Source organism: Neltuma alba, unplaced genomic scaffold (genome assembly GCF_004799145.2).
Source record: "Neltuma alba isolate B1F8T4 unplaced genomic scaffold, ASM479914v2 tig00005120_pilon, whole genome shotgun sequence".
NCBI classification, from domain to species: domain Eukaryota; kingdom Viridiplantae; phylum Streptophyta; class Magnoliopsida; order Fabales; family Fabaceae; genus Neltuma; species Neltuma alba.
Window position 1 is genome coordinate 70,727 of NW_021633987.1, and position 14,323 is coordinate 85,049.

A 14,323-nucleotide genomic window follows, 5' to 3' on the forward strand; every position below is an offset into this window, starting at 1 on the left:
TATTTATCACTAAATTCTTATATTTATTACAAAAAATTATCAAAAATTCGAAATAAATATCAAAAAATTATAAAAAATTTAAAAACTTCACAACTAATCAACTCCAAACATTTAAACATATTTCTAATACAGTATGTAAAAAGAAATTAAGGTTTTCTCACATCTAATGCCTACCAATTAACACCAATCAACGGTTCAACCACATAAAAATGCAAAATGAACAATAGAAGCTAACCACAATGTAAAACTAACAACCCATTTCATATATAACAGATTTTCATGGCTAAAACATTCAACAAACCAAGAAAAATTGAAAAGAATGAAAGAAGAGGATACTCACAGAGCAGAGAAGCTTCAAACACGAAATGAGGCGGCGGCGGACGGCGGCGGCGGCGGCGGACGGTGGCAACGAACCGGTCTTCGGTTAGATAGTGGAGGGTAGGACCGGTTTTCGGCGGTGGACCACGGCTGAGCAAGTACCGACGGAAATGGGAGGAGTGGTCGACCACGGCGGAGTGCGGCGCACGGCGGCAAGGCTCCAAGGGCTCAATGGAGGAGTTTAAACGGTGGGCTAGAGGCGGGAATGGCCGGTAATGGCAGTTTCACGGTGGTGGGGCAGAGGGGGACCACGGCGCACTGAAGAAATGAGAAAGAAAGTGAGGAGTCGAGCGGCTGAAGGGGGTTTGAAGAACACACTTTCCACGGCGGTTTTCAATAAAACCGCCGTGGAAAGAGTTTTTAACGGCGGTTCTTTAAAGAACCGCCGTTAAAAATACTTTCCACGGCGGTTCTTTAAAGAACCGCCGTGGAAAGTAATAACCCTTTCAACTTATTTACAAAAATGCCACCGCGTTTTTTTCCACTTCGTTTTTCTGCTGAACCGCCGTTAGTTTGCGACGTTAAAGGTCTTTTTTCTAGTAGTGCACAATTTATACTACCAAATAATTGATAAAATTAGCACACTTTCAGTGAAGGTAGCTTCACAATGTATGAAAGAGTAAATTTATTAAGAATTTGATGCTGAAAAAACCTTTGAAATACTCTATGACTAATATAGAGAAAGATGGGTAGTCTTCTGGGATACTCTATAACAATTATTTAGTGTGTTAATGTCATTAAGAAATTAGAGCAAATGCATTGTATGTGTGATTGGACAACGCAATACTAATTAAGCTTTTTAATAGAAGAAGCAATGAATCTCTCTGGAGTTTTTGCCAACAAAATCTTCCTCGATGCAACTTGATGGCTTCTTCGGAAATGTCAAGTTTTATGGCTAACAAAATGTTAATAAACAAAATTGCTTTTTTTTTTTTTTTCCGTCAGCAAACAACTTTGTTTGTTAAGTATATTTGTAACACTAAGCCAAAATAGTTTTATCATACATCAGTAAGCCATGTTTTTTATTTCATGGATTATTATGAGAGGTATATGCTACTTCTTTTATCATGTGTAAAATTGTACATCTTTTCATTGGTAATTAAGAGGATTGATAAAAGTAAAACATAAAAATTGTAAAACAAGTTTGCGTTTTATTGCTCTTATTTGAGAAATTTAAAAAGAGATCAGAAGAAAGAAATGACGAGTCCTATGTTATTTCTAATACACCAGGCACAGCTGTAAAATTAACTATGAATTCTTATAATCTTTGAATAATAATAATAAAATTGAAAAAGAAAAGTAGGTTCCACTAAGTGCGTTCTCACATTTATTTTAAATAATCTCTAAAACATCCTAAATTCAATTTTTTTATTTAGTACAATTTAACACACACGCATCCAATAGGAACCTCATCCAAGTGTGGGAAGCAGCGTTGCTGCCCACACAACTAGCCATTGATCATAAATTCAAATTTTTTTTAATTTGCATCCAAAGTTGCATCACACACACACACACACACACAGCTAAGCATAGATTTCCTTTAATGGGAGGCAATCTTGTTCAAACACTGTCAAGTGCTTAATGTAGCTACCTCTTCCAGTGGGAATTAAGTTACATCATATTTGGAAAAAATTAAGTAAATATGAGAGACAAAATGAATTGGGGTCTTATATTTAGGACCAATATAAAAGTCAAACAGGGTCTTATATTAAGGACTGGAGGGAGTACCATTGTCGTTAACAGTATTTACTGAATCACTCTTATTAAGCATGATACAGAGTATTTGAAATATAGAAAAGATATGATTACAAAAATTGTAAAGAGATCTAACTTGACATAATAAATATAAGGAATTTGACCTAAATTTTTTCATTAATGATAATCACTGAATCATTCTAATTAAGTGCCATACAGAGTATTTGAAATGCACAAATTGTAAAGGGATTCAGCTATAAATAAGACATGCCAGTGACTCAACCATAAACAAGTCATTACCAAGATCCCTCTTCTCTTCTCTCTCAGTTACTCTGAAAAGATAATGGTGAACTTGAGCTTGATGAGCATCCCAACAATCGATATGCAAAAACTTCCTGATGAAGAAGAGTTCAAGAAGATAAGAGAGGCATGTGAGAATTGGGATGTTTCAGAATGATGAACTAGGGAGTACCAAAAAACTCAATAGAGTGGCAAAGTCTTTGCTAGATCTTCCAATAGAGATCAAGAAACGCAACGTTGATGTTACGAAGGGAAGTGGCTATACGGCACTTCCTCTGAGTCCCATTTATGAAAATTTGGGTTTTCCTGACGCGGCATCCTCTTTTGCTCTCAATAACTTTTGCTCTCAGCTTGATATCTCCCCTCATGAGAGGTTGGTATATTAATCCTCATGTATTATGCTGATACATATTCATCCTCTCTTATTTTTACTAAAAATTTATAAAGGGAGAAAGCCATATGTGTGTGTGTAAAAGATCCATCAAAATATAAAATTCCAAAGTGGTCCCCTGAAATGGCTTAATTCGTATGAAATCGTTAGGGACTATTTTTACAGGGTACAATGTATGTGTGTGATATATGACATTTGAATTTTCAGAGAAACATTGCGAAGAAGATTAAGAAAATTATAAAAAGAGAAGGAAAAATTGTATATACTAGGTGAGCTATAGTGGAGATATGATCATCAATATCCTCCTGTTTATAGTGCTTTGTAATGTTCTTGATATCATTTCGGCTTACGATGAAAAAAGTGAAGATATGATTATTAATATTACACACAGGCGTGTGTATACATATGTTTCAAATTGTCCTTTTAATATTTTTCTTTGTAGAGACTGCTACTTTTAGTTTTTAATATAAGAGCTAGTTGACTAATTTGACTAGACTATAAGAAAGTTTGTTAAGTTAGTCATTTGTAATAAATAGATTTTATTTTTCCCAGAATATGTTTGTTAATCATATATATTAGTTAGAATTATCATTTGGTAAAACTTTTAACATGTATAACTATTACAGGAACTACTTTGAAAATAATAAATAAATATGAGAGATAAAGTGAATTGAGATCTTATATTTAGGATTACATTAAATGTTAAACTAGCTCTTATATTAATAATAAGAGGTAGTATTAAGAAGAGTTTTGTAATGGTGAATGGCAGGGAAATAATAAAGTCATGTATGAAAGCAATTCATGAATTGGCAGTAAATATAGCAGTAAATCTAAAGGAGTGTATTGTGGGCTTATTATCACCGTCAGCATTATCAGAAGCCATGGATGATTTCAAAGACTGGCGATGCCAGTTTAAGGTCAACAAATTAAACTTCAGCCCTCAGACCATTGGGCACACGTTTCAAAGAACACAGTGATCCGGGGTTTATCACTAATATTTAATTTACTTAAATAAAAAAATTAATGAGAAAACTACCTCCATGTTGCGTGCAAAAATGCTAAAAAGAGGCTAAATTAACAGACAGAAAGCAGAACTGAGTGTGGAAAACAGAGACTGATGATAGCGTATGGTTACTATTGAGTATTGAGGACTTCACATCCCAAGGCTCAAACCACCTATCTTCGAAACCCTAAATCATCCTATTCAAATTGCCCCTTTGTAAGAAACTTGTGAAGAGTTTTAACTTTTTTTCCCCCTTTAAATTTAAAATACCCTGTTTTGGTCTCAACAGGGGTGCCTAGAAACAGAGTGGGACCAGAGAGACAGATCTACGTCTATATGTATTACATATTCAAATTTTTGCTTTCCTTAATTTAACTCCCCCCCCCCCTTCCAATTTGATTTTCTAAGGAATACTAGACTTTTATAACACTTTTTGTAATCAATTAAATCATATATTTATCCGGCAAAATAAATAAATACATGATATAGAGTGGCTTTTTTAAGACTTTTTTTTTCCAAAAGAATAACAGCATCTGTGGTAGTTTTAGTCCTTAAAAGAAACCATGATTTTTAAAAAAAAAAATTTCAGCAGAATTATATTTCTCCCATGAAAGACTTTGTCCCCCTTATGATACTTGATCTCTCATGAAGTCTCTAAAAATATTCTTCCTATCAAGATTGTTTTTCTATATTAGAAGGATATGACATTTGTATTTTAACATACAATTGTTGATGAATGGTATATCTTTCTCAGAAATTGAAGAAAACAAATCAAGCTTTTGTTTTGTTGTGCCTCAGGTTGTATTTGCATGTTTTCTTTCAATTTTATTCAGAACTGTACTATCATCAATATCGGGTGTGTTTAGAACTGCATTTAGATGGAAAGAAGCCACGTTTGAATCTTAAAAATGTGCTTTTAGCCTGCTTTTGTCTTTTCATCATGTTTGGAACAGCTTAAAGAAATAAGAGCTTTTGCACCAAATTACACGATAAGGCAAAAGCTATTTTTGATGCTTATGGCTTATGCTCATGACTTGCTAGTCTGATCGTGTCTCGAAAGTTGTGTGGCGAAACCAAAAGGGAGCATCACCCATTGCACTAGTTGACAGTAGGGGTGTACATGGGGTAGGGCTGGGTAGGGCAGGACTCCTGTCCGATACCCAGCCCGAAGTATGAACAGGCTGCATTTTTGCAGCTCGCTGCCTGGCCCTACCCATAGAAGCCCCTAACCATTTTGGGCTGGGCATTGGCGGGCTAGGCAGGCGGGTTTTGCTGCCCAAATGGTGATGACCTACTAATATCACATGTAAAAAAGTTTCATCCATACCTGAAAATTACATTTCATAATTTTACATTTTCACACATTAAAATTATCCGGAAATAATTCAAAACAAGTCTTAGCAATATCCAAATAAATAATATTCATAATCCATTTAGAAACAAAACAACTCTCAAGATTGTAAATTAAAGTCTTGAATTCAAAACGGTTTGCATTAATCTCCAGAAAGTTGAGAAAAAAATAAAACATCTGAAAAAATTGAAGAGGGGTTGAAGCACATCGAGATATTCCATTGGAGCCAGGATGGCGATGTAATAGAAACTTGATTATCCATTCAAGTGGCAAAAATTAAATGTTTACCTAAAGGATTGTAAAAGGATATTAAAACTGAAGCAATGGGTTAATAGGAATAACATAGACCATATAAAAATAGGGTGAAAATAATTGTAAAAAGAAAAATAAAAAATCTTATAATCTTATAATAATTTAATATAACCACTTTTAATATGTAATACTTATTATGTGATACAATGCAGTTAGTAGTCCATACAACTAAAAGGCTTCTTTCCATCATATGACTTGTTCATAAAAATTAATACAAAATAACTAATATAAATTAAATAAAAAAACATGTAATTCAGATAATTAAACCCCAATTTTCTTTCCATGCTCCTAACCCCAATCTTGTTTTTTATCTTGCATAAATATTCAAAATTGTTTATTTATACAAATATGTAATGTATGAATTCCATTCTCTAACAAAGAAAGTTGTTAATGGCATAGAGGGGAAGATTGACTTATAAATAGCCAACACTACAACAGCAACACACAATAGGATATACACAATAAAGCTCATGAAGAACAAGTTAAAAACAAGATACTACTGTTTCTTTAGAAGAATTGGATCCCCTAAAATGGAAAACTAATAGACATGTAATAATAATAAATTAAATTGCAAAGAGGAGGGAGATAACTTTTTTTTTTAGTAAGAAATGTAATATATTAATATTATTTTATAAATTATAATATATATAATCGGGCAGGGCCAAATGGGCAGGGCAGCATGTCCTACCCGATACCCAGCCTTGCCCATGAAATGCCCAACCAAAGATGCCCATTCTTTTTCGGGCTGGGCTGGGCATTTTTCTTCGGGCTCAGCGAGTATTTGGGCTTCATGCACACACCCCTAGTTGACAGGCTTAATGCGGCATAACCCCCAGTTAGATTTTGTTATTATTATTTAATAATTTAGTTTATATTTGTTTTTGCCAACATATTATTTATAATTTATAATATTTAATTATGTATTTTTAATATTTGTAATTTTTTTCAATTATACATTTTTATTCAACAAAATTTTTGATAAAATTTTCTAATTTTTAAAAATATTTTTCAGTTATTAAATTACACTTCTTCCTATTGAAATAATTTAAATTCATCATATTATGTAAATTCATTTTTTATCATTTTCATTATTTAATAAAAGTCATACTTTTTTGGTAATTTTACAAACTAAAACTTATTTTTCAATTATAATCAGATAACTTTCCTATTTTTACAAACTAACTTTTATAAAATTCAATCTAAATATAAATTACATTATCTAATCTAACTTTTCTAAAAAATCAAATTGAAAAAAACTACTTTTCTATCACTAATCTAAACGGACCATCATTGATGGATATGACTTTTGCTTATGTACATATCTTTTCATTTCTCAGACCAATTAAATTATGTGTAATTTTTTCATTCTCTGTTCTTTCTTTTGATGCCAACTTTGGGGGTATTTGTACCCATGGGCAAAAATTACAAATCTATTTGTTTCCTGAATACAAATTGCAATTTGTTAGTAATGCGTGGAGGCTCAAGAAAGACAATTTATAAGATTAGAATTCACACTAGCTATAACAACATGTAGCGATGCTGCTGATAGATTTAGATATTGAAGGAGTAGCTGATTCATCTACCAAGTAACAATTTTTATTCTAGCACATATTCATTGAATTTCTTTGTTCTCAAAGAAAGAATCTTAGAGAAGATCTAAGATTGAAATATAATTCATGAAAAATAAGAAATTTTTATTATGGCAGAAATTTATAATAATCACATACCTAAAGTGGCATTTCAAACTCATTTTTTTGATGTTTCTGTCAATTTCAACTTCTCTCCCCAAGACCAAAAAGACCTAGAGCATTTTTAATTTGATTTAGCTCCTTTAGCACACCCGTCATGTTCATCCTTTCTTTAGGAGATTGCACTGAACAAGCAAGTCCTATCTCAAACAGTGAAATTAGAGTCCTCTCATAGTTGGGATGCATATGAGCCACCTTCTATATCTTGATTTCTCCCCTAGCTATTGTTGTTGTTAGTGGTATTTGGTGGGGTAGAATAGCTGTGTCCACGATCTCTAAAAGATTATTTGGAAATACAGCTTTGACGTAGCTATGAAGATTGTGGCCATCTTCAAATATTAGGTCTGTTGGTCTTTTTCTAGTTAACATTTCCAAAATAAGAATACCAAAAGAATACACATCACCTTCTATTGACACCTCAACTTATTCTGTACTATGTAATAAGCATGTTAGATTATAGTAAATATTTAGAAACTTCATTGTCTTGAAAATAACAAAATAAAAAAGAAAAATATTTCATTAAAAAATGGAATTTAAAAGGGCTCCAAGCCAAAATAAAAAAAAAATTGTACCTGGGGTAGCATAGCCAATTGTCCCTTTTATTCCAAATGCACTTGTTTGCTTTTGAGAATGGCCATTAAGTGTGGCAAGTAGTGTTGCTAACCCAGAGTCACTTACGTGAGCCACCATATTAGCATCAAGAAGGACATTGCTGGGCTTTAAGTCATAGTGGACAACTGGTTGCTCATTTTCATAATAAAGATAACGTAGTGCAAAAGCAACATCATATATAACATTGAACCTTTGACAAATATTCAATGTTGATGAATATGCATGTTCTTGATTAGGGTGTAACCATTTTTCAAGACTTCTATTTGACATATATTCAAATACCAATGCCTTAAATTCTTGTCCCTTGTAATCAATGCTTGAGCAACATGTGAAAATTTGTACCAAATTTTGATGGCTTATGTTTTTTTAATGGATTACATTTTGAAATGAAACTCTTTTGGGCTCCCTTCTTTTGAAGGTTCAATACCTTTATTGCTACAATTTTGTCTTCTAATTCTTACCTTCCTTTATATACTAAGCCATAACTCCCGAATCCAATCAAGTTGTTGGTAGAGAAACCTTCAGTTGCAATGTGTAGATTTTGATAAGAGACCTTTGAAAACTGTTCAATTCTAGGTGAAGTTGAAGATGATTTCTTGTTTCTTTCACGCCTCCAATAGAAGAGAAACAAAAATATCAATAACACAGAAAAAGCCACACAAATCACAATAACCATGGGCTTTAAATTGTGTTTTCCTTGCTTGTCAAGTTTCTTAGGGCATGGTGGTAAGTGTAACTCAAAAATACCGCCACAAAGATTGTTGTTTCCAATCACTGATATTGCACTTGCATTGTTGAAAACCCCTTCTATTGGCACCTCACTGATAGCATACCAGGAGGTATTGAATATGAGGTCATGAAGCCCAAATAGCACTCCTTTAGTTAGAAGCCCAACAAGCCCTCCAGAGTGTTCCAGGGACTTATAGCTCAAGAATACTTATGTGGAGGAGGACATGGATCATTCCTTAGATGATGAGATGGATACATACGGAGCTTAATGTGACATATAGAAGGCCGCCTTAAAAACTATCATGGTATATAAGTCATCAGAGTATGAATTTTGGACTTTGAGAAAGATAAGAGCACATTCTAAGAGACCAAAAAGAGCATTTGAAGCCAGTTTCCATGTTGTTGAAGGTCCAACACAATATTATATGCATGGAGGAGTCCATTAGAGCTATAATCTTTTAAATTGGGGCCCAAATGCATTGTGCTATGGACTATGGGAATTCGAAAACGTGATTCAACCACATTCAAGCCCAAATAGATGTCTAAAAGGCCCATTTATGCTTTTGGATGTGAATAGTAATGAAGGTCCATTTGGAAGATCCAAGAAGATTCAAGAAGTATCAAGAGTGATATTATTGACATTAATTAGGATTTTGTTTGTTTGATTAGTTTCCTATTTTACAGTTTCCTATTTTCAAATAGCAGACTTGTTCTTGAAGTTTAAGTTATTTCCTTTAATTTCTACGTAATAAATGATGCCTCTCATAGTCAAATAATCATTAATGAGGCATCATCCCCAGCATTTATGTCTTAAGATGCTGATTCTAGAGTGTTCTATGATTGCCTATATATAGGCTATATTTTTGTACTTAAAAGGAAGACTTAGATGAATGAGAATTGAGTTTATTTCTCTCTATGTGAGCTTTGCTTGCATCCTTGTGTTCTTGTGAGAATACTCGACAGTATCAAGGGATTGATCAACCTTATGGTGTCTTCATGGCTGGGGTTGTAAGAGAAAAATTCTCTTAAGGTCCTACCTAGATCAACTGTTGAGAAAGATAAGAGCACATTCTAAGAGACCAAAAAGAGCATTTGAAGCCACTTTCCATGTTGTTAAAGGCCCAACACAATATTATATGCATGGAGGAGTCCATTAGAGCTATAATCTTTTAAATTGGGGCCCAAATGCATTGTGCTATGGACCATGGGAATTCGAAAACGTGATTCAACCACATTCAAGCCCAAATAGATGTCTAAAAGGCCCATTTATGCTTTTGGATGTGAATAGTAATGAAGGTCCATTTGGAAGATCCAAGAAGATTCAAGAAGTATCAAGAGTGATATTATTGACATTAATTAGGATTTTGTTTGTTTTGATTAGTTTCCTATTTTATAGTTTCCTATTTTCAAATAGCAGACTTGTTCTTGAAGTTTAAGTTATTTCTTTTAATTTCTACGTAATAAATGATGCCTCTCATAGTCAAATAATCATTAATGAGGCATCATCCCCAGCATTTATGTCTTAAGATGTTGATTCTAGAGTGTTCTATGATTGCCTATATATAGACTATATTTTTGCACTTAAAAGGAAGACTTAGATGAATGAGAATTGAGTTTATTTCTCTCTATGTAAGCTTTGCTTGCATCCTTGTGTTCTTGTGAGAATACTCGACAGTATCAAGAGATTGATCAACCTTATGGTGTCTTCATGGCTGGGGTTGTAAGAGAAAAATTCTCTTAAAGTCCTACCTAGATAACTGTTCGTTCGTTACTTGATTCTAGCCGGTCTGTACGTCCCCCCATATCACTCACCATTAAACATATTGAATAAAATGTTCAAGTATTGAAGAGAAGAAATGTTCTGTAGGTCGATTAGTATTGATCCAGATAGGTTGTTTTGAGGTATATCTAAATAAGTAAGACCTTTCATCAAAGTTAGCGAAGGAGGCATGGGCCCATTGAAGGAGTTCTTTTGTACGTTAAGGTATTCCATAATTGTGCACTCTCCTATGGTTGAAGGAATCTCTCCTGAGAGATTATTTTCAGACACATCCAAAGTGCCAAGGTTTTTAAGCTTTCCAACCTCAATAGGCAAAGATCCATTCAATGAGTTGTGAGATAAGTTTAACACAATAGACAAGGAGGGAAGACCAAAAACCCGCAAGGGTACAACTCCGTGGAAATTGTTTTCTGAAAGGTCTAAGCTTAGCAAACTCATCATGTTTCCAATTGTGGTAGGAATTTTTCCCTCAACCATATTCCTTGAAATTGTTAACACAATCAATTCACTAAGGTTTTCTAAGGAAGGTGGCGCCTCTCCTGAGAGTTGGTTTCCATCGAGACGTAATTCTTTTATCTCAAGCAAATTCCCAAAAGAAGTTGGAATAGTGCCTTAGAATTTGTTGTATTCAAGACCCAAGATGGTTAAACTTGTGTACTTTCCTAAAGTATTGGGAATAGTACCATATATTTGATTACCACCTAAGAATAGTTTAGTAAGTTGGGGCGAGATTTCCTATGGAGTTAGGTAAAATGCCTCCAAATTTGTTGTATCCCAAACCTAATATTCTAAGTTTGCTACAATTTTTCAAGGATGTCATGAAATCAAGGTCACTATATGAGTTGCTCCCAATATTATTAGATTCTATGCTTAGAAGGTAAAGATCTTTTAGGTTGCTAAGATTGGGAACTTCACCAAAAAGATGGTTTGAAGAAATATAAAAAAATTGGAGTGAAGATGCATTTGTGATGGAATTTGGTATTGGACCAGAAATTTGATTCATACCTATGGTTAAATGTTCCAGATTTGGAAGGTTGGAGAACATGTTATATGGAAGCTGAGTTATGTTCAAATGGTTTACTGCTAATGATATCACAATGAGAGATGAAAGGTTGTAAAGTGAGGAAGGAAGAGCACCTGACAAAGTATTCACTGCTATTGCAAAAACTATCAAGTTCTTCAAATGGCCTATCTCCTCTGGTATGCTTCCTTCCAAGTTATTATAGGCCATGGCAAGGTAGGTGAGGGAAGTAAGATTCCATATAAACATTGGGATTTCTCCAGTTAAATTATTGATAGAAGTTGTAACTATTCAAGCTTCTGAAGACCCCCTAGCTGATATGGTATTCTACCGGTAAGACTATTCCCTAACAAAAACAGGTACCCCAATTCAGTGCAACTCATCAAGTTCCAAGGAATGTCGCTGGAGAATGTGTTGTTTGAGAGAATGAGTGTGTTTAGCCTGAACAAACGTCCCAACTCTGTTGGCATTTCTCCATGAAAACTGTTGTCTGAGGGAGAGATATCTCAAGAAAGAGATATTCCCAACATGAGGCTGTATGATCCCACCAAGATGATGACTTGTCAAATTCAACTTGGTGACCCGCTGATGCTTGTGGCCGCATGTGATTCCAATCCACGTGCAGAAGTGGTTCGAACTATTCCAGGAGCTCAAGATTTCTTTAGGATCATGAGTTATTAATTCTTTAAACTTGAGCAATGCCAGATAGTCTGTCTCGTTTGATGCAGCTCCAACATGTTGGAAACAAAGCAAGTTGATGCAGATGAAGATGATAAGGATTAATGGTGGAAGGTAGTATTTGGAAAGAAATGAAAATGAAATAATGGAGGCAAAAGCCATGGTTATGCAGAAGAGCAGAAGAGCGGAATGGTTTGTGGATTCACATATATTGATATGGTGCTGCTTTAATATAAACAATCATGTGTATATATACCTTTTATAATATCAGTAGGGGTTAATAATTTTTGGCCCTTGAAATTTCAACCTATTTTTTGTTTTGGTCCCTCAAATTTTAAATCAGCAGTTTCAGTTTCTAAAATTTAGTTTATTTTAAAACGTTAGTCCCTGAAGGTATAACGATTGCTAAAATATGCTAAAGTGTCATCAATGATGTTAGAAGTGATAATGTTAACTCACTGGATGACATATAATTGGATCTTGTGTGGATAATAGAATGCAGTGCAGCGAACAGCTCCTGAAACAACCAGTGAAGAAGGAAAAAAAAATGGGTTAAACAACTGGAATTTGAGAACCTGTTCTTTTTAACACTTCTGTTATTCATATAAGATCAAGCTAAGTATTATTTGATGAGTCCACATCACCATTCAACATTGTTGTTTGACATTTCAGTAGATTTTAACACTGTTACACCTCTGGAGATTAATATTTTAAGACAGACTAAATTCGAAAGACTAAAATTATCATTTTTAAATTTGAGGGACTAAAACCAAAATAAACTCAAATTTCAGGAACCAAAAATTATATTAAACCTAAAAATAATAAATTTAGTCAAAGAGCAAGAAGAAGACAGATTTGAACAGAAGTAATAAACTAATCAATTAGAGTCAAAGAGCAAGAAAAAGACAGATTTGAACAGAAGTAATAAACTAATCAATTACTCAGAATCTGCATGTAATTAATTAATACTTGATATTATCTCATTGTGTATGTGTACGTGATCCTAAAAAAGGCAAAAAACATACTAGGGTTTAGTCAACTCTTCTTCTCCTAATTAAAACAAGAATAGATATTAACTTTTTTGAATATGTAACTTTCAGGGAAGGTCATGGAGATTGGGAAATTCTCTGAACATTTGAATTTTTATATAAAATTAATTTGAAAATGATAAATTTTAATCAAAACACGCAATTAAATTTTAAATATAGTACTAATTCGCCGTATTAGTTTGAATAACACGCAAACTATGATTGATTCATTCAGTCTTCAATTTATGCAGGGCAACAAAATATTAAGCTAAGCAATGGACGGGGATAAGGTCATCCATCTACGACTTACGCGGAAATAGACCAGGATCATAAAATAATAAAGTATGTGATAGGCTCATCCTAACTAACACTTCAAACATCACTTTCAAGAAAAATATAACCAGTAAGGGTTGAAATAAGTTAGGTTAGGCTTTAAATAACCAAAATACCCATCTTTAATTAAAAAGAGAAATTGATTATTTTATCCCTCCCAAATGGTTCACCTCTCTTATTATTTATATTTAGAAAAAAACATATACATATTTTTCTCTTTTTGAGATTTTGTATATATACACCTTCAAAATTTTAATAAAACATTTTAAATTACAATATTAGTAGTTGTTAAATAAATATTTTTTATTTTCAGGTTATAAATATTTATTTTAATATTTTTAAATATTTTAATCACAAGAAATATTTAATATTAAGGTGTTATAATTTATGTTTCGGTTGAATCCAGCATTGCTAATTAATAAAAAGACGTAGATAATAAAAAAATAAAAAATATTTATTTAAAGGCTACTTATATTTTTAATTTAACATTTTTTTCATTAAAATATTTTTAATGGTTCTAGTTATATATACAAATTTTAAACACGGTAAAACTACTTATACTTTTTTATCTTAAAAAACAATCATAAAATTGAGCTATCATTCGAGAGGGTTAAAGTAATCAATTTTTCTTTTTAAATAAGGAAGGGCATTTTAATTATTTAACAATATTAAAAAAATTTAATCGGGCCTCAAGCCATAATTAAGAAAAAAATTTTTAATCAGGCCTTAAGCCGTAATTAAGAATTTGATAAAAATATAGGCTTGAATTTGGATTTAGATATTTTGGCTGGATTTATTTGGGATTCTCCCAATTTTCTATCCTATAAAAAATATTAGAGGTAGTAAATAAGTTTATTATTTTCTTAGTATTGATGTCTAATTTAATTAAATAGGACAGTAAATGACTAAATGACCTCTATGTTGCACAAAATGGCTAGGAAAAAGGTTAAATCTGATTCAATCG

The 14,323-nt window shown here is 32.9% G+C and overlaps 1 pseudogene; it reads right to left on the reverse strand.

Annotated features, from left to right (window-relative positions):
• Nucleotides 1–354: 354 nt before the first annotated feature.
• LOC114746865 (putative receptor-like protein kinase At3g47110) lies at nt 355–11,530 on the reverse strand (annotated as a pseudogene).
• Nucleotides 11,531–14,323: the final 2,793 nt, after the last annotated feature.